Source organism: Pristiophorus japonicus, chromosome 13 (assembly GCF_044704955.1).
Source record: "Pristiophorus japonicus isolate sPriJap1 chromosome 13, sPriJap1.hap1, whole genome shotgun sequence".
In the NCBI taxonomy this organism is placed as follows: Eukaryota; Metazoa; Chordata; class Chondrichthyes; family Pristiophoridae; genus Pristiophorus; species Pristiophorus japonicus.
In genome coordinates, this window is record NC_091989.1 from 15,765,188 (window position 1) to 15,791,605 (window position 26,418).

General features: G+C 45.2%; 1 long non-coding RNA gene across 9 annotated transcripts in view; it reads right to left on the reverse strand.

Moving 5' to 3' along the window:
* Positions 1-26,418, reverse strand: part of LOC139278425 (uncharacterized) — a 339,699-nt gene that overhangs the window by 134,745 nt on the left and 178,536 nt on the right. For 8 of the 9 annotated variants that reach the window (XR_011596261.1, XR_011596257.1, XR_011596256.1 and 5 more), the window contains one exon: positions 915-1,070. The exons of the other annotated variant lie outside the window; for it this stretch is intronic. This is a non-coding gene — a long non-coding RNA (uncharacterized lncRNA). The remainder of the gene's footprint in view (positions 1-914; positions 1,071-26,418) is intronic. 9 annotated transcript variants of the gene reach the window in all.

A 26,418-nucleotide genomic window follows, 5' to 3' on the forward strand; every position in this document is an offset into this window, starting at 1 on the left:
CATCAGAATTTTATATGTTTTTGTGAGATCGCCTCTCATTCTTCGAAATTCCAGTGAATATAAGCCGAGTCGATCCAGTCTTTCTTCATATGTCAGTCCTGCCATCCCGGGATTCAGTCTGGTGAACCTTCACTGCACTCCCTCAATAACAAGAATGTCCTTCCTTAGATTAGGAGACCAAAACTGTACACAATATTCAAGCTGTGGCCTCACCAAGGCCCTGTACAACTGCAGTAAGACCTCCCTGCTCCTATTCTCAAATCCTCTCGCTACGAAGGCCAAAATGCCATTTGCCTTCTTCACCACCTGCTGTACCTGCATGCCAACTTTCAATGACTGATGTACCATGACACCCAGGTCTCGTTGCACCGCCCCTTTTAATAATCTGTCACCATTCAGATAATAAATCGGCCTTCCTGTTTTTGCCACCAAAGTGAATAACCTCACATTTATCCACATTATACTGCATCTGCCATGTATTTGCCCACTCACCTAACCTGTCCAAATTCCCCTGCAGCCTCTTAGCACCCTCCTCACAGTTCACACTGCCACCCAGCTTAGGGTCATCGGCAAACTTGGAGATATTACATTCAATTCCTTCGTCGAAATCAATAATGTATATTGTAAATAACTGGGGACCCAGCACTGAACCTTGCGGCACCCCACTAGTCACTGCCTGCCATTCTGTTTATTCCCACCCTTTGCTTCCTGTCTGCCAACCAGTTCTCTATCCACGTCAATACATTACCCCCAATACCATGTACCCCAATAGAACTAGAAGTTTGCGTGGATACTTGTGTACAACTTAACCTCGCAGTGACCAGCGCATTGCATTCTGGGCACAATCACCAACCACTTGTTTTAGTTTATTTGATCCTAGGCTGAGGCACAAGATCAACTAAAAGGCCACTTACTGTTAGGGGCAGCAAGTTCTCTCCAATTTACAAGCAGCGGAGCTCTGATGCTGCAGGGCCTATGTTTCGGCAAGTAGTCCACTTGGGGCTTGAGAACGGGTCTTTCACTATCTGATCTCACATGGAAGCTTGTGATGTTGCAATGGTTGGGAGGTTCTGATGAGAAAAAAATTATAATGAAACAAATCAACAAACCCTTTGAGTCTGTCACACAAGATCACAAAAAGCAAACCTATTAATAAATCTTGACACAAGCAACAACCACTTGGGGGTGGAAGGGGGATGTGGGTGGAGAGCGAGACGAGGAAGCGGTCAGAGCGATTGACACAATGGGAGTAGCGAGGCCACGAGAGATGGCAAGGTCAACGGGGTGGCCATGAATATGGTTTGGGGCGTTTCCAAGGAGCGAGAGATTAAGGAAGGACAGGAGGGTCGTGAGCTCAGAGGGGAGAGCGCATGGTGAATTGAGATGGAGTTTGAAATCAGAGAGGATGAGAAGTCGTTCGGTGCAGAGGCAGAGGGAGCAAAGTAGAGAAGAACTATTAGTAATCAAATTTTTAATGGTATTTGGGTGGGTGATAGAGAATGAGAATTTTAAATGAGAAGTGAGGGGTGGTTATGATCCGGAATGCGCTGCCTGAGAGGGTGGCGGAGGCAGAATTAATTGTGGCTTCCAAAAGAGAATTGTATAATTAGATGAAGGAAAAAAAAAATGCAGGACTGTGGGGAAATGGCGGGGGAGTGGGACTTGCTGAAGTGCTCTTGGAGAGCCAGCACGGGCTCGATGGGCCGAATGACCTCCTCCTGTGCTGTAACCATGCTATGATTCTAAATCTCCTGAAGACGCCAGCTTTTGTTGGATTACACTATACTGGAACTGGCCACTATCTGCTTTCTCAAGTGTTGGAGAGCTTTTCAACCATGGACAGCATCACAGCGGTGCCCAATTCTGTGCCCGGCACCCAAACACACTCGCTTTCCAGCAGTGATCACTGGATAGTGATCAACATCTCAGTATCAGGCTTGTTCAGGTGGTGGGGGGGGAGCGGAGGGTTGGATGATGAAGTAACCAATTGGATGGATAATGGGGATGTGGTGGTCAAGTGTTATTTGGATTTTTGGAAGACATTCGATAAGCGGTCTCAACTCATTCAGGCTTGCGTGAACAGGAAATGTAGCAGCATGGAGAAAAAGTTGATCAATGCAAAGGAAAACAGAGTTGGGATTGATGGTTGTGGCACAGATTGGCGCAGGGTCAGAGGTGGTGCGCCCCAGGGGTCAGTGCTGGGTCCATTTGGTCTATGCAGACGGTCTGCACTTGGGCATGAGGAACACAACCTTGAAATTTGCTGTTAACACAAAGGTAGGTGTTATGTTCAGAATAACTCCACAAGACTGTATACTGTAAGCTCAAACTGATGTGACCTTAGTCTCTTTGATCAAACTCCAGAGTGAAGCAGCATGGCAGACAACCTTTTATACTTGCTTACACGAGGTGTGCAGGTGACCCTTGGGTCTCCAGCAGGTGCGCCCCCTGGTGGCAAGTCTTACACTATTACAAAGTTTACATACATAACAGTAGGTGGGTTGGCAAAAGACTTCAGGAAGACGGAGACATGCAAACAGAACGGCCAAACAAATGACGTGAGAGAGATGTCTGGTAATGTACTTTGGCAGGAGAAGGAAAACAAGGAACATTAAAATGGAAAAACACAAAGTGGGTGGATTAACTCAGACCTCAGGGCTCCAAATGCATAATTTCTTGAATAAATCTGTAAGAAAGCCAACATCATTTTCAATGTTAAAAATAGAGGACCATGGTAAGAGAGTGAAAAGATGATAATTTTGTACAATGTACTGGTTTGGCCACAGAGTTTTGGGGCTCCCAGTATGGAACAAACAATTAAAGCTGGAGGACACAGACAGTGTGGATTCACCAGAACACTGCCAGCAGTGGGAAACAATCGTTATGAGCAGAGATTAAATGCTGGCACTGTTTTCGACAGAGCAGAGAAGGCCAAGAGGGGCTTTAGTGGAGATTCTTAAAATGAGGAAGGATTGAGAGAGAGTGAATAAAGGCTATCGTTTGGGACGAAGAGGTCAGTGGTTCAAAATCATCACCGAGAGCGAGGAGAGTTTAGGATTGATTCCTTTCTGCAGAGACTTGAAGCATGGAACGCCTTGCACATGTTGGAACAGACTATTGGATTTTTTTTTAAAGGGGGAAATTGGATAAATATTTGACGCAGGAGGATACGCTGGTCAAAAAGAGCACAGCATTGTTCTGGCAAAGCATTTTACATTGACATGATGGGACATTCTGTGCCATAAACATCTAGGGTTCGATGGGAAAGATTTTGCAATTTGGCTGTTAATTCTCAGGATTTACCATGTGTGGCAGTATGCGTTCCTCTGACTAAAATTAGGATGCAGTAAGTTTTCCCAACTGCATTAAGTGACATTTCTAAACATTTATTCTTCTTGGGGGATTTTTTCTTCAATGTGAGGTATTGGCACGGAGATAAATAAAGACACACACAGCTTTCATGGGTTAATCATGACATTCTTTCAGTAAAGAAGCTTGGCTTGCAACCGGGTAGTGCAGCTAAACATAGTAATTAGATTGGGAACCAGAAAAAAAAAGAACACAGAGTACGGTATCCAGAGGCCCATACATTTGATGCATTGCATCTCATTAAGAGGCACTGTACGACAAAGTGGCCAAACAAAGCATCCACGCGCACGCTGATGTCACCAGAACAAGGTACACCCATAAAAGCTGCATTACCATGGGAACCACAATCTTTCTGTACTATTAATAGTGCACAAAATATTTCCTATAAACCATTCCTAACCGCGCTCACACTGATGCATGTTCAGTTGCTAAAATGTTTCCATGTTTGGTTCATTTCCATTCTCCTGCCTACTTCGAAATGCCGTCCCCACCCCCTCCCCGACCCCACCGACCTGAAAATACGGAGGGCATTGGACTCAAGTTCCTAGAGTAACATACATAGCACACTTCCAAATTAAAGTCTGGCATCTCGGTACTGCAGCCGTTCCAGTGGCCATCCGGTCACAAATCAGGCTTGTGGCCAGCACCAACTAAGGTTTTGGTGTTCAATCCTGCTCCTACACCATCTCAGCATCCCCCCAGACTACGAGCCTTGTTGAGCCTGCACGGACCTTTCCACTCTGCTGTGTTGTCAGATGAAAAAAAAACTTTGACCAGTTTGTCGTCCCCTTCACAAATGATTATGGTACGATCCATCTTCATGAATTCCCTTCCTCTGTTCCTCAGGCAAGATATGGATTATTTAGGTTTCCAGGTGAGAGCCCGTGGTGGATTAACCAAAGCACAGAGCACGTGAACCCGACCGACCTCACAAATTTCCCAACGGCCACGAAATCTTTGCACCATGTCAGAGGTTCGCTTAAATAAAAAATTGGCCAATGTGGGGATTCTCCCACCAAACTGCCCCTTGCCCCAACAGTGCCGTAGAAATTTGACAACTTCACCACAGACCCTCTTCACTTATTTACAAGACTGCAGGCTGCCAAACGAAAAGCACAACAGGCTCGCTGTTCAGCCAGCGTTGCCTCAAGATCTATATTTAGAAGGTTCTGCAGTAATGCTTGTATAAAACCAGCTGGCTTGCCTCCATCTTCTGCCCTTCAGGGAAATTTAACAACCGGAGGTTATTTCTCCAACCTCGATTGCGAAGATGGTTTCCTTCAATAAAATTAAATCTGACCACCTAGTTTTTCCCTCTGCTTCGGGTGCAGTTTTGATCAGAGATCAATTCGCTCCTTCATCCTGTTCGTTCTCTGGAGTCCTCCTGAATTTCCTCTTTGAAGTATGCACTTGTGCCTTCCAGAGCTCGACTGGAGTATTGGTTGAATTTTCAGTCCCTTCGTCTATATAGAATTTACAGCACAGGAACAGGCCATTCAGCCCAACTGGTCCATGTTCACGCTTCACCTGAGCCTCCCCAAACCCTGCTGCATCTAGCTGTTCTCAATTAGTTTCCCTCGTTTTGAGACTCTCGAGGCTTTTATCTTGTAGTGGCAATAAACTACATAATGTATGATCAATGTTTTATTTACAATTATATTGTGGGCTTCTTCATTCAGTTTTGGTGGCCTTTTTTCAAATTCAAAAGGATTTTTCCCTTCCTTCAATTTCCTTCTTTTCCTGAAAACACACTTGACAGGAAGGTGCAATTAAAATGAGACACATTTATCTCGGCAGTTACATATGTTATCTTCAGAATAACTCCACAAGACTGTATGCTGTAAGCTCAAACTGATGTGACCTTAGTCTCTTTAATCAAACTCCAAAGTGAAGCAGCATGGCAGACAACCTTTTATACTCGCTTGCACGAGGTGTGCAGGTGACCCGTGGGTCTCCAAAAGGTGCGCCCCCTGGTGGCAAGTCTTAGTTATAACGTTTACATCCGTAACAGGTTATAAATGTGGACATAAGAATTTGTAATGGGAATATATAAATAAATGGGGACTAAGTTATGTTTGTATGTTTCCTGCCCTCTAACCCTACTTCACCTGAAGATCACACTTTGTCTGGACTCCATGTTTGCAATGCCACAGATGCTCAAAGAAAAAGACTTGCATTTATATAGCGCCTTTCATGACCACCAGATGTCGCAAAGCACTTTACAGCCAATGAAGTACTTTTAAAGTGTAGTCAGTGTCGTAATGTGGGAAACGCAGCAGCCAACCTGTGCACAGTAAGCTCCCACAAAACAGCAGTGTGATAATGACCAGATAATCGTTTTTTGTTATGTTGATTGAGGGATAAATATCAGCGAGGCTTTGAGGGTGCCCTTGTAACGTTTCGGCTGCCCACCTTTGCGAAGCACCTTCACGGCAAGCGTGCTATAGAGCACTTGCTTTGGGAGTCTCGTGTCTGGCATGTAAACTATGTGGCCTGCCCAGCGGAGCTGATCGACTGTGGTCAGTGCTTTAATGCTGGGGATGTTGGCCTGGATAGTGCAGCACTCCACTGGCATATCAACTTAGATTTTTGTGCTCAAGTCCCTGGAGTAGGACTTGAACCCACAACTTTCTGACTCAGAGGAGAGTGTGGACATAATACCGTAGAATTATATGCACCAGAATTGAGTTTAGAAGAGAAGCCAGATTCTGCCAAACTACCTGACAAATTATCTTTTTTTTTAAAAACACAGGGAAAAATGGAAAATGAGTAAATGTTTTTGGTTGAAGTGCAGAGATGGTATGAAGAATGTTAAAAAATGTTTCCTCCCAGAAGGATTCCAGGGATTGGGGAAAGTAAATCATTGAAGATTTAATTATTGAAATGACCTTTCACACTAATGTGACAAGAGGGAATATAGACAAACCCAAGCAGGTCCTTTTCCAAGTGCACAAAGCACAGTAACTGAAAAAGGGCATTACAGATGTCGAATTAAAATCTACTGAAAATAGGATTAATACTCATGGGGCAGACTCCATTGCTCCTCCCAACACAGTGCCAATTCTTTTAGTGGAATCATAGAATGGTTACAGCACAGGAGACCATTCAGTCCATTGAGCCCATGCCAGCTCTCTGCAAGAGCACTTCGGCTAGTCCCACTCCCTTTCCCCGTAGCCCTGCACATTTTTTTCTTCCAGGTATTTATCCAGCTCCCTTTTGAAAGTGGCGATTGATTCTGCCTCCACCACCCTTTCAGGCAGTGCATTTCAGATCTTAACCACTCACTGCGTAAAAAAGTTTTTCCTCATGTCGCTGTTGGTTGTTTTATCAATCACCTTAAAATCACTGAAGAAAGTTATGCCACCATTATAGAGCAGGTCTTCAACTATTTCTCCAGGGCAGCGAAGATGCATTGAATGGGGAAATGCAAGTGTCTCTCCAAAAATAATAGATCATGGTCAAAAATTGTGGATCAGAAATTACCGACAGAAAATCAAGCTTGGAAAATAGACCCACCAGAATTTGCTGGGAATTTGAATCGTAAACAAGTCCTTCGTGTTGTTCACTTATTGCTGCAAGACTGGTCTGCACCAGCTGACTCTTGTTTTGCAGGTTGCTGCAGAGAAGTCAAGTTTGAAGTACTGTTTTCTGTGCTGCGCTCCTTCCCTTGTGTTCTTATTGCACTGTGAAGTGATTGTTCCATGGGCTCTTGATCATTTCTAGCATGATCCCAGCCTTCCGCCCAGTGCTCCCCATCATGGGGCTCTAAGGGCCTACTCCTGCACCGATTTTCTATGTTTCTACGTTGAGGTGTCGGACAAGTTCTTCTATCTCAACTGGCAATTGCACTCGCACATTTTTTTCCCCTCCAGTGAAAGCGCTAATTTGCACTCCGGCTGACACAGGACTGGAGGTTCCAAAAGGTCATTTGGACAGAACACTCATTTCTCGCCCACTCCCCACTTAAAAGATCCTCGGGTGATAATACTCTTCGGAGCTGGCAGGCATTAGATGGTTAGAAAACTGGAGGAAGTGCATACTCTATTTACATGAAGCTATCATATTTGACTGGTTCTGTAATCATTAATTGCAAAATACATTACAGGAATCGAAATATTGCTTCCCTGTGAATTTCTACATCGTTACCACACATGCCAAACTTGAAGGCCAATTATCTTGCAGTAACTGTCCTATTACCAGCAGGATTTTCCCCAGTGATTTGCACCATTTTTTTTGGCCGAAGTTCAAAAATACAAGTTTCCACAATCAATGTGTGCCAGCGATTTTTTTAGGTTCGTTTTTTGTGTGTCATAGAGGGGGGGGGGCGTAACCTGCCATCCACGCCAATTCTGGCCATTTAAACAAGTTTGGCCTGCTCCAATTTACTCTAATTCTTCTTAGGACGGCATATGTGGCCTCCATGGAGTTAGGAAAGTAAATCAGAGCAGCAGATGCAGTTCCAGGGCCCGGCCAGCAGCAGCAGCAGAGAGGAGAGAGAGAGAGACTGGGGGGGCAGAGGGAGAAAGCCTTTCGGGCATAGTGAGGAGTGGGGACAAGGAGGGAGGAGGCCATTCGACCTGGGATAGGAGCAGGGACCAGGATGGGGGGGGGGGGGGTGAGGGGGCGGAAGAGATAGACTTTTGTCATTAACACTAATAATTTAAATGGAGGTAAGTTGCTGCAATGTGTAATGTGCTTGTGCAGGTTGCGAGCTGGCTGTGTATTTCAGTTTACAGCCTCAGCTCACATTCTGTCCCTGGTTGCTGTGGCAACCCAATCTTTTTGGTGCAGATCTTGGGCTCCACCCCCAAAACTAAACGGCAGTCTCGGCGCCGCCAAAATGAAGGAATCAAACAGGGCAACTTGGATGATTTTTTTTGCCGTACCGGGGTCCCAAAAAAAGGCGTTACTCTTCAAGTACGCCAAAAGACAGCATTGGGGAAAATTGAGCCCATCGATGGGAGCCTGAAAATGACCAGAAGTGTGGTTCCAACTCCAGGATTTTACCTTCCAAATCTGAACATTGCTTAATCAGCCCCGGTTTAGTGATGGCTGGTAGTCACCAGTGAGGAGATAAAACAGCTTTGGATTCTACAGAATTCAATGTCTCGTGTTTTGAGACTGGAAAGCCAGCAAAAAACAAATCCGATCTACACTGACAATAACAGCAGCAACCTCAACTGTGCAAGTGCCAATTTAAAGCTTTTTCATCGTGTTGCAGAAAATCTTCCTCCTGGTTTGCACAGATCGTCCCTGGAGATTGCAGTTGATTACGAGGTGTATTTATGGAGTTGGGACTTTCCAATATTAAAAAGGTATAAGCAAACATAAGCATTAAGAAAGAAGTGATACTCAAATCTAACTGCTCTTAGCTCCCCTGTTAAATTTTAACAAGGAAACCCTTAATCGTTCATCTGGAAATGCAAAACACAATGTTGCAATTTACACGACTATTCTGCAACTGAAAAAAAAAATGACTAGTTTTGAAGTCATTGTCAAACTTTCTCCACTACTAATTCCACACCCGCAGCCAGAAACCACTCTGATGAAAGGTCATCCCAAAAATTTTAACTCTCCACAGATGCTGCCTGACCTGGCGTGTTTTCCAGAATTTCCCGGTTCTATTTCAGATTTCCAGCATCCACAGTATTTCACTTTTGAGCCAGAAACGGATGTTGTGAACAGTAACTTTCAGCTCATAACCAACTTTAACCACTGGAGCACCATTGGAAAAACATTGTTGGGACAACGCCAGGGACACAGATGATTGGTCAAGCAGTAGAACTGCTGTGTGTCTATGATGTTACAAGGTCAAGCTTTACACTCAAGATTCCATTACCTCAAAATTCGGTTTTGAAATGCGATATTCTCATCTATTCCACACACAGCCCCCCTGCCCCACCCCAATATGTTTCCCAGTGCTTAACTTGTGCAGTAAAGGTTGATGATTAAAGTTTCTCCTCGCTTCTCCCGTTTCCTTCATTTGAAAGTGTTTCAGAATTACAGTCTACACGATATAAATGTAAAAGAAAAATGGCTGACCCAGGTAAACAGGAATTTCCAGGAGATGCCAAGAGTTCAAAGGTTAATACTTTGATTTAAGCTCCTTGTGCCACCCACAGACGTTTGCTTTATTCGGAGACTTGGGTTTGTTCTAGAATATATTCATTGTGCCTGAATGATCACTCCTCTTAGCTAGAAGTTGTCACCCTAAAAGCAATTATTTCAACTTTAGAAACAATTTGCATTTATATAGCGCCATTAAGGTAGTAAAACATCGCAAGGCGCTTCACAGGACAACAAAATAAATTGGACACCGAGCCACACGAGGAAATTATGGCAGAAACCTTGGTCAAAGAGCTAGGTTTTAAGGAGTGTCTTAAAGGAAGAAAGAGGTGTAGAGAGGTGAAGGTTTAGGGAGGGAGTTCCAGAGCTTGGGGCCCAGGCAGCTGCAGGCATGGCCATCAATGGTTGAGCGATTATAATTAAGGATACTCAAGAGGGCAGAATTTGCAAAACAGAAAAGCAATGCAACATTTGTTTTATTCATGTGTCATTTCTGGGCATTTCTTAATTATTTGGCAATGAAGCAGAGGGATCAAATGGAGAGAAATTTTTATTTTTTTTTTAATTTAAAAAAAAAAAAAGAGTGGAGTGGTGGTAAGTGGGGATGGTAAAACCCCAGAGGTGATCGGCATATCGAGCACAATCTTACAAAGGCTTCAACCTTCACACTGATGCAGGAAACCTACCCAACAAGACCTGATTGGTCCAGTCTCTCACCTCGAACTGAACAACATGGACAAGTGGCTTTAGAAACATAGAAAAATGTTGCAGGAGGAGGCCATTCGGCCCTTCGAGCCTGCACCACCATTCAATAAGATCGCGAAGGTCTTAACTCGCGAAGGTCCTGGGAGTTTGTCTCGGTTATTTAATCTGCCCAAATTGTGACACTTTACAGACCCTCATACTAATTCAGCAATCATAGGTTAAGCACTGTTGTAAAAGAAATCAAAGTATTGCATGATATCTTGGTTGAACATGTTATAACGTGTATTTGTATAGCACCTTTAACATAGTAAAATGTCCCAAAGCACTTTACATGAGTAGTATAAGACAAAAAATTTGACACCGAGCCATAAAAGGAGAAATTAGGGCAGGTGATCAAAAACGTAGTCAAAGAGGTAGGTTTTAAGGAGCGTCTTAAAAAGGAGAAAAAGAGGGGTGGAGAGGTTTGGGCAGGGAATTCCCGAGCTTAGGGCCGAGGTAACCGGAGGCACAGCCACCAATGGTGAAGCGATTATAATCAGGGATGCTCATGAGGGCAGAATTGGAAGAGTGCAGGCCTCTTGGGGGGTTTGTGGGACTGGAGGAGATTACAGAGCTAGGGAAAATGAGTCCTGAAAAAAAAACTGAAACATCGAGAAAAGAGCTGAAAGAACTAGTGGCGAATCGCATGTCCAACTACCTGTACTCTGAAGCAAATCACCTCACTGAATGTGGTTTGTTTCTGCATTACGGCAGAGGAAATGTTACAAGGACACCCTCAAAGCCTCCCTGATAAAGTGCAACATCCCCACTGTAAAGTCCTGTCCCCTCAGTACAGATTCACACGAGGCATGTAGTGAAGTCAAGGTCACTAGACCTGCACCTTTATTTCACAGCTCTGGAATGCTGCACTTGCCTGAGACCTGTCCTTATCATACCTGTCTCTTGCAAGTGGACCCCTGGTGGTAAGGTATGCTGGTGGTTACAGGTCATATCTTATTACAGTCATGTATAGCATGTTAGGATACAGTTATATATAATAATGTAAGATACAGGACACCCACCGACACCTGGGAGTCCCTGGCTAGAGACCGCCTTAAGTGGAGGAAGTGCATTCGGGAGGGCGCTGAGCTCAGAGTCTGGTCACAGAGAGCTTGCAGAAACCAAGCGCAGGCTGAGGAAAGAGCGTGCGGCAAACCTGTCCCACCCACCCCTTCCCTCAACGACTATCTGCCCGACCTGTGAGTCTGGGGTTCTCGTATTGGACTGTTCAGCCACCTAAGGACTCACGTTAAGAGTAGAAGCAAGTCTTCCTCGATTCCGAGGGACTGCCTGTGATGATGACAGAACGATGCAAAGGCTCACACCAGTCAGGTTTGTGGTGAATTGTTCAGCCTCTGACCAGCTCAAGTGACCAACACAATGGTCACATTACCACGGCCGGCTGTAAAACAGGAGGCTTCAGATTCGTTATGGAAGGGAAGCAGCAGATTTAACTCACTTCCCTTCCCCCACAATAGCACTGGCAGAGTCACCAGAGTTTAGTCTCCGGATGTGCTAAATTGGATAGAATTTAAAATCAGTGGATTGCTCATTGCAAAATCAATGTCAGCAAATCCAGGGTCACTGCCAGTTATAAAATCACAAACTCCATCAATAAAAATGTTCACATATATACATACATACACTCATAAAATTATATTTGCCACACGAGAATCAATGGCTTTTTAAATCTTAAAATGGCAGTAAATATCTGCTTTTAGTCACAAAAAAATCTTTAAAACTTTTACTTTTTTGTGGGGGGGTGGGGGGAACGGAAACCACAGGCCCATGATCGATCAAGCAAACCCCGTTGCAAATGTCGACGTGCAGATGTCAGGTGAAGATAGCATCGAGGTTGTCCGATACTCCAACAGCTGACCCACGCTCACCATTAAAAGGTGAATGGGCCCACTGTGGTTCAGTGGGTCGCACCCTCGCCTCGGAGTCAGGAGGCTGTGGGTTCGAGGTGGCTACGCTGCTGCAGTGTCGGGAGGGGCCGTCTTTCAGATGAGACGTTAAACCGAGGCCCGGCTGCCCCGCTCAGGTTGATGTAAAAGATCCCGTGGCACTATTTCGAAGAGGAGCAGGGGAATTCTCCCAAGGCTCCTGGCCAATATTTATCCCTCAAACGACATCACAAAAAAAACCCCACAAAATATCTGGTCATCATCACATTGCTGTTTGTGGGAGCTTGCTGTGCGCAAATTAGGTGTCACGTTTCCGACATTACAACAGTGACTACACTCCAAAAAGTACTTCATTGGCTGTAAAGCACTTTGGGACGTTCGGTGGTCGTGAAAGGCGCTATATAAATGCAAGACTTTCTTTTTCACTGATAAATAATAACCCTTAGTGTAGATAAAAAAAAGACGACAATGTTGGTTCACTTCCACTGGTAACCAATGAGTTAATATTTCTAAATGGGAGGAGACAAAATTGATTGGGGGATGAGGGTGGGGATGGGGTGTGGATGAGGAACGCTATGGTAAACCTACAAGAAATGCAACATACTGAACCAGTGACATAACATGTTGAAGTCGAATATCTTACGGTCTTTACAGCACTGTAGGGTTGGGATGGAGAGCAAGAAAAAAAAAATGAGCCCTCTCTCAGCACACCCTATTTGTCAAAATTGCTTTCTTTTGAAGGAAAGAATAGTTAACAATCTTGATGCGGGGGACGCTGTGGTAAACCTACAAGAGATGCAACACACTGAACTCAGTGACATCAACTGTTGCCGTCTAGTGCCAGAAATGTGGTAGTTGAAAAGATCAGGTACATACAGCCTGGGAGGTTTATAACTATTTTTAATTGGCAAGGTGTTAAAGAGCGGGGAGCTGCTGTGTACATACAAAAAAGGTAAACGGTGGCCATTTTAGATACGGCTGTAAAAAAGGCAAATGGAATCTTTCTTTTAATCGAAAAAGGTAGAGTGTAACAGCAAGCAGGTAACCACAAACAATGGGGCCAAGTTTCGGCCTGAATTGCTCCTGTTTTTTTGGAGCAACTGGTTTAGAATGGAGTATCTTAGAAATTGCAATTCTCGGCATTTAGCTTGCTCCAGTTCTAGTCAGTTAGAACAGTTTCAGTTTGGAACAGATTTTTTTTTTCCAAAAGGGGGCGTGTCCGGCCACTTACGCCTGTTTTGAAAGTTTAGGCAGTGAAAACTTACCCCAAACTAACTTAGAATGGAGTAAGTGTAGATTTTTGTACGCGCAGAAAAACCTTGTCTGCACTTGGAAAATCAGGCGTAGGGAATGGTGGGGTTGGGAGGGTGGTTTTAAAAGGGAAGTTTACAAACATTTAACACTTCAGTTTTACAAATAAAGAGCCATCGATAATAAATGATAATTACAGCAATAAAATCAACATTAATAAAAATAAAAGCAAGAAAGCAAGCAAGCAAGCAAGCAAGAAAGAAAGGGAGGGAGGGAGGGAAGGGAGAGAGGGTGGGGTGGGGGGTGAGAGAGAGAGGGTGGGGTGGGGGGTGAGAGAGAGAGGGTGGGGTGGGGGGTGAGAGAGAGAGGGTGGGGTGGGGGGTGAGAGAGAGAGGGTGGGGTGGGGGGTGAGAGAGAGAGGGTGGGGTGGGGGGTGAGAGAGAGAGGGTGGGGTGGGGGGTGAGAGAGAGGGGGTGGGGTGGGGGGTGAGAGAGAGGGTGGGGTGGGGGGTGAGAGAGAGAGGGTGGGGTGGGGGGTGAGAGAGAGAGGGTGGGGTGGGGGGTGAGAGAGAGGGGGTGGGGTGGGGGGTGAGAGAGAGGGGGTGGGGTGGGGGGTGAGAGAGAGAGGGTGGGGTGGGGGGTGAGAGAGAGAGGGTGGGGTGGGGGGTGAGAGAGAGAGAGGGTGGGGGGTGAGAGAGAGAGGGGGGGGAGAGAGAGCGTGGGGGGGGGGGAAAAGAGAGAGAGAGAGAGAGAGAGAGAGCAGGGGGGGGGAAAGAGAGAGAGAGAGAGAGAGAGAGAGAGAGAGAGAGAGAGAGAGAGAGAGCCGAGAGAGAGAGCCGAGAGAGCCGAGAGAGAGCTGAGAGAGAGAGAGCGCCCGGGGGGAGGGGGGGGGGGGGAGGTGGAGGAGAGAGGAGGGAAGGAGAGAGAGAGAAGGGAAGGAGGGAGGGAGGGAGGCTGAACGGCCGGGCCGAAGACTTCAGGCTGGATTTACAGGTAGGTGGCATTGGGTCCCAGGTCCTGGGGGGTCGCGGGGGTCGGGTCGGGTGGGAGATGAGCCTTATTCACGCAGCCCTAGTGAGGCCATTCGGCCAGGGCGAGGAGCTGCGTGCTTCAGGCCCCTCCCACAGTTTTGGGCGCCTGGAGCTACTGCACATGCGCGCCCACTGTAGCCCGCATGTGCAGAGCAGAGGTCCCGGCACTGTTTTCAGCGCAGGGAACTGGCTCCGCCCCCTACAGCTCATGTTGCGCCGTGCCAAGCTCCAGAGGGCCTGCAGGGAGCCGGAGAATCTGTGAGTTTTTTTTAGGCGCACTTTGCGGCGCAGAAAACGGGCGTCCAGGTCTGGGCTGCGCCGTTTTAGGCGCAGTCCGAAACTTGGGCCCTATATTGTCGTTGGGAGTATATTCTAGTTTTAGGCACCCAGGCTAAGAGAAATGAGGAAGGGACAGAGTAGTTTCACTAGGATGTTACCAGGGTCGAAAGATTACAGTTATGTTTTTTCCTCTGCACGAGAGACGAGATGGCTAAGAGGTGAACTGATGGAGGTTTTCACGAATATAAAAAGAGTTATCATAATCATTTACGCTGGACAGTGAGATTTACCACCACAAAGGAAGACGAGATTGAAACAAAATTTCAGGGGTGTTTAGAAGAGGTGGCTAATGTGGAGATAAATATTGGCACAGACTTGATGGAAACATGATCTGCTCCTGTGCTGTAACATTCTGCAATTTTATGAGTTGACAGAACACAAGGTTGACCACATGATATCCTCCCTCACAAAAGTCAACACCACTGCCTGCCAATCGGGTACAAGGTCAAACCCTTAACTGACCACTTTACAATTCCCCTCTTCTGACTCAAGACTGCTCAATACTTGCATTACAAAGTGGCGATGCTGCAAAATGAAACCTATTCATCCTCCAGCATTTCTATCACTTCAAACCTGTAAATGAGAGAGAGAGAGAGACTTGTTCCAATTTTATTAGAAACATATTTGAAGCTACAGTTGCGATCAACAGATCAGCAGTTCTGGAAGTCGCTGTTCTTGCAGCTTCCAAATAAAAGAAAAAATGCCAAGACTTGCATTTACCGCACAACTTCTGACCAAAAAGGTCATGAACCTCAAACGTCAACTCGGTTTCTCTCTCCAGATACTGCCTGAACTGCTGAATATTTGCAGCACTCTGTTTTTATTACAGGCCATAAATACAAGACGGGCAATAAATCCAAGAGGGAATTCAGGAGAAATGTCAGGAGAAAGGGTTATGAGGAGCGGGCGGGGAAGTGGAGTTGAGGCCAGGATCAGATCAGCCATGATCTTATTGAATGGCGGAACAGGCTCAAGGGGCCAAATGGCCGACTCCTGTTCCTATGTGTGTCTTCACCCAGCTTGGAATGTGGAAATCACTAGTTGTTGTCGAGACAAATAGCATGGCTGCACTTAAGGGGAAGCCAGATAAGCACATGAGGGAGAAAGGAAATAGAAGGATCTGCTGACAGGGTTCAATGAAGAGGTGGGAGGATGATGTGGCACATAAACATCGACATGGACCAGTTGGGACAAATGGCCTCTTTATGCTGTACTTTTTATAAAGTTATTCCACTAGAAATGGTTAATCATTTCTCTAACAGCAAGATTTACAAAAAGGCATTGCTTTCAAAAGCACATACATGAGCGCTCAATTCAAGTGGAAGTTTTTTTACTACTGAGCTCCCATACGACATGACATCGTGGGGCCGAAATTGCATGTCGCCCCAAATGGGGCGCACCTGCGTTATTCAAGTGTTCTGTCCGCCCCAATGCACAGGGTGGGGAATCCAGAAAAATGCAGCTGGGTTTTTTTTCTTGGAGCGGGGCGGATGTGGGGTCGGGAGCGGGCGCAAGTGCGGGTGGGACAGAATGGCTGTCACTCCAAGTCATCAGCGTGATGTGGACCTGCCGCTTCGCGTTGATGAATCAGAACTTCTCTCCTCGTCGGGTGAAAGGGGACGGCCGCAGTGAACTTTGCAGCCACTTTACTGGCAAATACTGGGCCATCAGGAAGGGTTTCGGCTGGGCCAGCAGCCTGGCACCGAAGAGGGGGTGCCAGGCTGCCCGGCCAAACCCCGGGGGCATAACTGTCAGCGCGACCTGGCAGTCGACCCAACGATAAAATATAAAATGGAGTCGCCGGCAGCACAAACTCCCCTTTAAGGGCGGACGCGCTGCCCAGTCACAGACCGCTGGGGAAAGCGGTCAGTGGCATTGACCGGCAACGGCGGCGCGGAGGTCGGAAAGGGATCGCCGCTGGTCGGTAAAGGGTCGGCGCATGCCTGACACGGCGGGAAAACGGACAGTGCGGAAACCCGTTCCCGCCGCTTCCGGCCCGGGGGCAATGCCGGTCGGGTCGGCCCATTCGTCTGCCCCCGGGCCACTCCGTTCCCGCCTCGGAGAGGCTGCAATGGAACTTATGGAGGGGGACAATTTCAGTTCCCATGAGCAGAAAGTGCTGCCGAGCATCTCTGCCCCAATTCTTTGGTCACGCCAAGTGTGCTTCCATGTAAAATGGCTGCTGCCACAGCCAACAATCTTACAGCAGGACACATGGTACAGCTGGGATGGAGTGCAGCGATATCCCACTTCACAAACACTAACCTCAGAGTAAACATTCTCGTCAAGATTTGTGTTTCAGTTGCACTGTACATCCGTTTGTTTTTTTAAGTATCGATTTTGATCTCCAAGAGTGCAGTTTTCAGGCTATCCTGCATCATTCTTGCGATAAAACAAATTCCAGTGAATTTGGTTTTCACACTGAAGCACTGAAAATTCAAAGAAAAACCCGAGCATCTCTGCCCCAATTCTTGTGCAGGTCATGCAAGAGCTGCCCATATTTTCCGAACACCATCGAGGATGACCTCAGAGCATCAGCTGTTGTGGCTAGATTCGCACGCAATGACTGATTAACTGTCTTCACCCATCCTAGTAAGGTAATTGCTCAGAATGCTTACGTGCACAACATAGCGCTTCCTTCGCTTTCTATTGTCTGCACAAAAAAGGTCAGATTCTTACAACTTTTCAGTTTGTAAATAATCTGCCGTTTCAAGTACCAATGGTGGTATTTGATCAATGTACCTCAGCAGGAGAGGGGTGGGGGCGTGGGTCCATTTTCAAGCCATGGTTACACAGCACACTATACCTGCGACGAAGAACTACACGTTGCCCGAATAAAGCTGGCTGGGGGAATGGGTTCCTCCACATACTGCAACCAGAACGCTGAAGAGATGCACCGTCGGTAAACTTCACTCAATCCGGAACTCGACCGTCGTACTTGAAGTGATGCAGAAATAACACTGAAAAATTCACATTCCTCGAGTTCAACATAGATCAGAAAAAGTACCTTGGAGAAAGAGGAGTGTGGAAAGTAGACTGCATTCCTTTGTTGTCTAACTGGCACCAGCCAAACAGGAAGCCTTCACATTATCCGCTGTCCAACTGCAGATAGAACCACTAAGAAACACATGATTGGCCAACTTTCTCCCAAACTGCAAAAGGCACTTGATCAAAACAAAATGATATTATTCCAATCTCATGATTCAACATTCTGATCGGTTGCATTCCTCAGGTGACTCATAAGCTGCTGCAACCCATAAACTATTGAGTCCTTTACAATCTGTATCTATCGGTAACATTACAATCTTCAATCCTGTCAATAGAAAATGAATTACTTTGCTGGAAATCTCCAACATATCCACCACTGCAAGTGTGTGAGGGTAGGAGGCAACTGTTCTCACTCACTCCAAGTTCAGAATATGCAAGACCAGAGTCGTTTCCCTCTTTAAACTTACTTTCTCCAAAGAAAAAGTTCAGTTTGCGAGTCTCTCTTCACAACTTGTATCCCCAAATCCCAGGGCTCTTTCCAACCCTTCGAATGTAACCTGCAGATGCTGAATAAAATCTTCAGTAAATCATATTTCATTCATATATATTCGATTAAATATTTACCCAAGAACATAAGAAGCAGGAGTAGGCCATCTGGCCCCTCGAGCCTGCTCCGCCATTTAATATCATGGCTGATCTGATCCTGGCCTCAAATCCGCTTCCCTGCCTGCTCCCCATAACCCTGGACTCTCATCATTCAAAAATCTGTCCAGCTCCCCTTTAAATATATTCAATGACCCAGCCTCCACCGCTCTCTGGGGTAGAGAATTCCAAAGATTCACGACCCTCAGAGGAAATTTCTCCTGATTTCCATTTTAAATGGATGACCCCGATTCTGAAACTATGCCCCCTAGTTCTAGATTCCCCACAAGGGGAAACATCCTCTCTGCATCTACCTTGTCAAGCCCCCTCAGTATCTTCTATGTTTCAATAAGATCTCCTCTCATTCTTCTAAACATGGATAGGGAATTGGCTGGCTAACAGGAAGCAGCGAATCGGGATAAATGGGTCCTTTTTGGGTTGGAAATCGGTGGTTAGTGGTGTGCCACAGGGATCGGTGCTGGGACCACAACTGTTTACAATATACATAGATGACCTGGAAGAGGGGACAGAGTGTAGTGTAACAAAATTTGCAGATGACACAAAGATTAGTGGGAAAGCGGGTTGTGTTGAGGACACAGAGAGGCTGCAAAGAGATTTAGATAGGTTAAGCGAATGGGCTCAGATTTGGCAGATGAAATACAATGTCGGAAAATGTGAGATCATCCACCTTGGAAAAAAAAACAGTAAAAGGGAATATTATTTGAATGGGGAGAAATTACAACAAGCTGCAGTGCAGAGGGACCTGGGGGTCCTTGTGCATGAATCCCAAAAAGTTAGTTTGCAGGTGCAGCAGGTAATCAGGAAAGCAAATGGAATGTTGGTCTTCATTGCGAGAGGGATGGAGTACAAAAGCAGGGAGGTCCTGCTGCAAATGTACAGGGTATTGGTGAGGCCGCACCTGGAGTACTGCGTGCAGATTTGGTCACCTTACTTAAGGAAGGACATACTAGCTTTGGAGGGGGTACAGAGACGATTCACTCGGCTGATTCCAGAGATGAGGGGGTTACCTTATGATGATAGATTGAGTAGACTGGGTCTTTACTCGTTGAAGTTCAGAAGGATGAGGGGTGATCTTATAGAAACATTTAAAATAATGAAAGGGATAGACAAGATAGAGGCAGAGAGGTTGCTTCCACTGGTCGGGGAGACTAGAACTAGGGGGCACAGCCTCAAAATACCGGGGAGCCAATTTAAAACCGAGTTGAGAAGGAATTTCTTCTCCCAGAGTGTTGTGAATCTGTGGAATTCTCTGCCCAGGGAAGCAGTTGAGGCTAGCTCATTGAATGTATTCAAATCACAGATAGATAGATTTTTAACCAGTAAGGGAATTAAGGGTTATGGGGAGCGGGCGGGTAAGTGGACCTGAGTCCACGGCTAGATCAGTCATGATCTTGTTGAGTGGCGGAGCAGGCTCAAGGGGCTAGATGGCTTACTCCTGTTCCTAATTCTTATGTTCTTATGTAAACTCGTGAGTTTCCAAATTTTCTTAATAAGGCAACCTCTTCATCTCAGGAATCAACCTCGTGAACCTTCTCTGAATTGCCTCCAATGCAAGTACATCCCTCTTAAACATGCCCGTTTTAAATGCATGCTAATGGATACGCAGATCCACCAAATATCAAAGATACATGGGAGTGTGGGAGTGTTTTCTCTAATTGCAATACTCTCCATAATTTGAACAGAATGAATTTTACATAATTGGCAAGGTACAATAACCCTTCACTGACTTGTGATTGATGAATTCTTAGATAACAATCCCTAATCCACCCTCAACTCATTCTTTTCAATTGGACCTACCTTAATTCTTATTAAAAATTCAGTGAGGAAAAGTAACTAATCATATCTATAAATGATCGTTATACACATCAATCCTCATTTGTCAGTTATTCAGTTCTTTTGTAAGCCAAAAAGACTTGAGTTTCTATAGTGCCTTTCACAACCATTGGACATCCCAAAAGTGCTTTGCAGCCAAAGAAACACTTTTGAAGTGTAGTCTCTGTTGTAACGTATGAAGCACAGTAGCCAATTTGCACACAAGGACCCACAAACAGCAATGAGGTAAAGACCAGATAATCTGTTTTAGTGATGTTGGTTGAGGGATAAATCTTGGCAGGATACCAGCAAGAACTGCCCTGCTCTTAAGAACATAAGAAATAGGAGGAGTAGGCTATAGGTCCTCTCGAGCCTGCTCCGCCATTTAATACGATCATGGCTGATCCATCATAGACTCTGGTCCACTTCCCTGCCCGCTCCCCATAACCCCTTAATCCCTTATTGGTCAACAAACTGTCTATCTCTGTCTTAAATTTATTCAATGTCCTGGTGCAGCAAATTCCACAGACTTGCAACATAGAAACATAGAAAATAGGTGCAGGAGTAGGCCATTCGGCCCTTCGAGCCTGCACCGCCATTCAATGAGTTCATGGCTGAACATGAACATGAAAGGCGCTATAGAAACTCAAGTCTTTTTGGCTTACAAAAGAACTGAACATGCAACACTCCAGAAGAAATTGCTCCTCTCAGTTATAAATGGGTGGCCCCTTATTCTAAGATTATGCCCTCTAGTTCTAGTCTCCCCCATCAGTAGAAACATCCTCTCAGCATCCACCTTGTCGAGCCCCCTCATAATCTTATATGTTTCGGTAAGATCACCTCTCATTTTTCTGAATTCCAATGAATAGAGGACCAAACTCATCAACCTTTCCTTAGAAGTCAACCCCCTCATCTCTGGAAATATTTCTTTGAAATAGTGCCATGGGATCTTTTACATCACATCCGAGAGCCCCACTCCATATCTGAAAGATAGAAGCCCCGATAGTGCAGCACTGAGCTGGAGGGTCAGCCTAGATTATATGCTCAAGTCTCTGGAGTGGGGGTGGAACCCGTGGCGAAATGACAGAGGCGAGAGTGCGACCACTGAGCCAACGCTGACACACTCCAAGATATGCACGACGCAGCTTAAAACATTACTTTTTCAAATTAGCTTCACTCAAATTGAGAAAAAGAGGTAGTCTTACGAGGTGGAAAATTTGTGCAATAGCACAGTTGGAGAAACTCTGCATCCAAATAACATTTCACAGCCGCAATTAAAGGTCTCATCTGAAAGACAGCACTGCTACCTCAGTCCCGCTTTGAAGTCTTAAGCTAGATTACATAGAATCAAAACAGCACAGGGGGAGGCCATTCAGCCCATCGAGTCCATGCCGGCCCTCTGCAAGAGCACTTCAGCTTGTCCCATTCCCCCGCAGATCTTTTCCCTTGAGGTACTTATGCAGTTCCCTTTTGAAAGCCGTGATCGAATCTCCCTCCACCACCCTTTCAGGCAGTGCATTCCAGATCCTAACCACTCGCTGTGTCAAAAAGTTTAAAAGTTTTTCCTCATGTTGGACAGGGGCTTGAACCCACAGTTTCCTTGACTCACCGATTAGAATGACACCTCTGAGCCAAACTGACACTTAGAAACCTAGTCACAGGTTGTATTTGCCTGTTCCATTTTATTTGCCAGCAAATGATGTGAATATAAAAACTTTAATAAGACAAGTAGGTACAATTAAAACAGGAATTTTTTTTTCAACACCTAATTTTTGATATAAACTGTTATTTTATTTGCATCATTAGAGTCGGTTGAACAACTGAAAACCACCAGGTTGATGTGGAAAATCTTCAGACAAGTGTGGAAATGCTGAATCGAGATTTGCTTGGGCAACCAGACAGATCCTCAGTAACAGTAGACATTCACCCTCAGCGCAATTCTCCTTATGGGGGAATGCTCCAACCGAGATTGCAGAGACCACGGAGAATAAAATATAAAATATAACTTTAAAAGAAATACTGCGGGGCAAGACACGGCAGTCTTAAAGAGCCCCATTTTAAATTCTACCACTAGTATTCAGTTTCAGCAATTTACAATGTTATTTGAAGAAAAAAAAATTGATTGAACATGAAGAAATGAAGTTTGAAAGGTAACTGAATCTTATCCTCAAGTATTTCTCAAAAAATGAACTATGGACTTCCATTACAGTTAGTCTTCCTTACAGAGAAATTGTTTCATCAAACCCAAGTTGCTACATCTACCGTGAACCCCCACAGAAAACAACACTGTCTGGGTAGGAAAGTATTGAATGTAGTGCATTGAAACTATAGGTGATTTTCACTTGAAAGTTTCCACTGTGTCAATGTATTGCATTTCATTAAAAAAATTATGCAAAATTTCTAATGGATTGGTGTTCTACTCATCATTGGCTGAGAGTGTGGCTTGACAGGGTCCAACTTTATCTCACCAAGTTAGCTTTTTCAAAGAATTCATCAGCTCTTCTGCCTAATTTAATTATTCACCTGAAACTAAAAGGGGGTGAATTTATGCTGCAAAAGGATCTTTTGATATGACAGACGGCTTGCGCTAAAAGTCAGCATGTGAAACTTAATACCTCATTCCTTTTAAGATCGCTCATCATCAACGAGCTGAGAGTCGAGGGGAATATGGGGATTGGGTGGGCAAGTGGAGGCAAGGTTCAAGATCAGCCATTATCTTACTGAATGGTGGAGCAGTCCCGAAGGGCTGCATGGCCTACTCCTCGTTATTATGTTGCACCTTCGTAATATCGTCTGTCTCCCCCCCCTTATCTCTAATTATCTGCTGCTGAAATCCTCATCCATGCCATTATCACCTCAAGACTTGGCTATTCCAATGCCTCCCTCGTTCTAGTCTCCATGAACTTGAGATCATCTAAAACTCTGCCATCTGTGTGCTAACTCGCACCAAATCCCCCTGACCATCACCCCTGTGCTCGCTGACCTACATTGGCTCCCAGTTAAGCAACGCCTGGATTTTAAAAATCTCACCCTTGTTTTCAAATCCCTCATGGCCTATACCTTATCTCCAATTCCCTCCAGCCCTATAATTCCCCGAGACCTCTACGCTCCACCTATTCTGGCCTTGTGAATATCCCCAATTTTAAATGGTCCACCATTGGTGGCCGTGCCTTCAGCTACCTCGGTCCTAAGCTCTGGAATTCACTCCCTATACCTCTCTGTCCCCCTTTAAGACGCTCCTTAAAACCTACTTCTTCAACCAAGCTTTGGGTCATCTGGCTCGCTGTCAATTTTTTTTTGGACAACATGGCTTCATTAAAAAAAATCATGTCTCATAAATCTAATTGTATTTTTTGAAGAAGTTGCAAAGTTGGTGGATGAGGGAAGCCCAGTAGACAGTCAACTTGAGATTTCCAAAAAGCTTTTGACAAGGTAGCGCACAAGAGGCTTCTCTAAGATCGGAGCCTCTGGTATTTGTGGACATATCTTGATCTGGATACAGAACTGGCTGACAGGATGCTAGCAAAAATGTCGTCATAAATGGATTTGGATCTGTTTGGAGACCAGGCATCAATGGTGCCCGGCAGGGATCAGTGTTGGGACCGGTGCTTTTTACAAATGATCTGGATTCAGGGGTTGGTGGCACAATTTGCAAATTTGCAGACGATACCAAGATCTGTGCGAGTGCTAGACCTGTAGAAGAGGCGCATTTGATGCAGGCAGATCATAATGTGTTGGGAGACTGGACTCATGGCTGGAACATAATGTATAACTTAAATAAATGCAGTGTTATGCATGTGGGCAGGACAAATGCTCAACATTCAGACACCCTCCAGGGAAAGGCATTAAAGATGGTGGAGATAGAAAGAGATTTGGGTATTTTAGTGCATACATCCTTAAAGGTACACGAGCAATGCCATGCAGCGATACGGTGTTGGGGTGAATTCATAGGACAATTGAGAACAAGACGAGGCGCAGTATTTTGCCCTTGTACAAGACCTTAGTCAGGCCGCACTTGGAATACTGTCCCCCGTTTTGGTCTCCTCACATGTTGGGTGACATTGACGCTCTGGAAAGGGTGCAGAAGGCGGCTACTAGACTAATTCCAAATCCAAAGCATCTTAGTTATCAAGTCAGTTAAAAGAATTAGGACTCTTCATCTTAGAGCAGCGTAGACTTGGGGGGGGGGGGGGGAAGATATGATTTGAGGTTTATAAGATAACAAAGAGAATAGACAGTGTTCTTGCTGACCATTTATTTCAACTAAGTAGGTTAGGCAGGACCAGGGGGCATAAATTTAAATTGTATAAGGCTCGATCTAGGTCAGATGTCAGGAGGTGGTTCTTTTCCCAGAGAATCGTAAATCTCTGGAACAAGCTGCTGTTTCATGTGGTGGTTGCAGACTCACTTAATCCCTTCAAGCAAAAGCAATGAGCTCTTCGAGAAAGTCGGTACTGCAGGGACCTTAATGGCCAGAGTGATCTCCTGGATTAGTTTTGATCGCCTAGCTAAATGGGAGGGGAATTTCCCAAATTTTTTCCCCCCCCAATTTGGCCTGGATTTATTATCTGTTTTTTTTGCCTCTTCCAGATCACCACATGGTTTTGGGTGGGGTGGAGCGTATATGTTGTGATACACAAGGTTTCGCAAGTGTATGGGACAGGCCTGATGGACCAGATCGTAATTTTGTGTAAGTTCTTAACTCTCCTGTGAAGCGCATGGAACATTTTATTACATTAAAGGTGCTATATAAATACAAGTAGTTGTTGTTCTTGTACTATGAGCTAAACTGGGGCTTAGAAAGATTGCCCACAAAGTGCACATTAGCATAAACAGATATATCGAGGTATTCACTTTCTACCCGAGGTGTATAGAAACATAGAAAATAGGTGCAGGAGTAGGCCATTCGGCCCTTCTAGCCTGCACCGCCATTCAATGAGTTCATGGCTGAAGATTCAACTTCAGTACCCCATTCCTGCTTTCTCGCCATACCCCTTGATCCCCCTAGTAGTAAGGACCTCATCTAACTCCTTTTTGAATATATTTAGTGAATTGGCCTCAACAACTTTCTGTGGTAGAGAATTACACAGGTTCACCACTCTCTGGGTGAAGAAGTTCCTCCGCATCTCGGTCCTAAATGGCTTACCCCTTATCCTTAGACTGTGACCTCTGGTTCTGGACTTCCCCAACATTGGGAACATTCTTCCTGCATCTAACCTGTCTAACCCCGTCAGAATTTTAAATGTTTCTATGAGGTCCCCTCTCATTCTTCTGAACTCCAGTGAATACAAGCCCAGTTGATCCAGTCTTTCTTGATAGGTCAGTCCCGCCATCCCGGGAATCAGTCTGGTGAACCTTCGCTGCACTCCCTCAATAGCAAGAATGTCCTTCCTCAGGTTAGGAGACCAAAACTGTACACAATACTCCAGGTGTGGCCTCACCAATGCCCTGTACAACTGTAGCAACACCTCCCTGCCCCTGTACTCAAATCCCCTTGCTATGAAGGCCAACATGCCATTTGCTTTCTTAACCGCCTGCTGCACCTGCATGCCAACCTTCAATGACTGATGCACCATGACACCCAGGTCTCTTTGCACCTCCCCTTTTCCTAATCTGTCACCATTCAGATAATAGTCTGTCTCTCTGTTTTTACCACCAAAGTGGATAACCTGACATTTATCCACATTATACTTCATCTGCCATCTCGGTATACACTTTCTTTGGAAAAAAAACGCTTGCATTTCTGCAATTCTAATACTTGGATTAACTTTATATACAGTTGTGGTCATCAGGGATAATGCTACATAGATAATGCCTCATTAATATTAACCAGCAGCCTCCCAAGGTGGGAATCTTAACTTGCTTATGAGTGACAATACCACTCGCCTCTCTCACAGCCCAAAACTTCTTGTTGCTTTTCAAATGGAAGGAAGGTGGAGAAAATCATGTCGAGCTTAAGTCATTGTAATGCTGCAATTCTCAAACAAAGCATGGCTTCCATTTCCATGGGCACTGCTCTACACAAGTGTTATTAATATTTCCCAATCCCATTCGATCTGGCCAGACTTTCTGTCAAGGCAGCTAACAACCCATCATCTTCGGAGCAGTTATACAAAAGCAAAATACTACAGATACTGGAATAAAAACTGAAAATGCTGCAAAGACTCAGCAGGTCAGGCAGCATCTTGGATAAAGAAACAGAGTTAATGTTTCAGGTCCATAACCTTCCGTCAGAACTGGGAAGCAAGT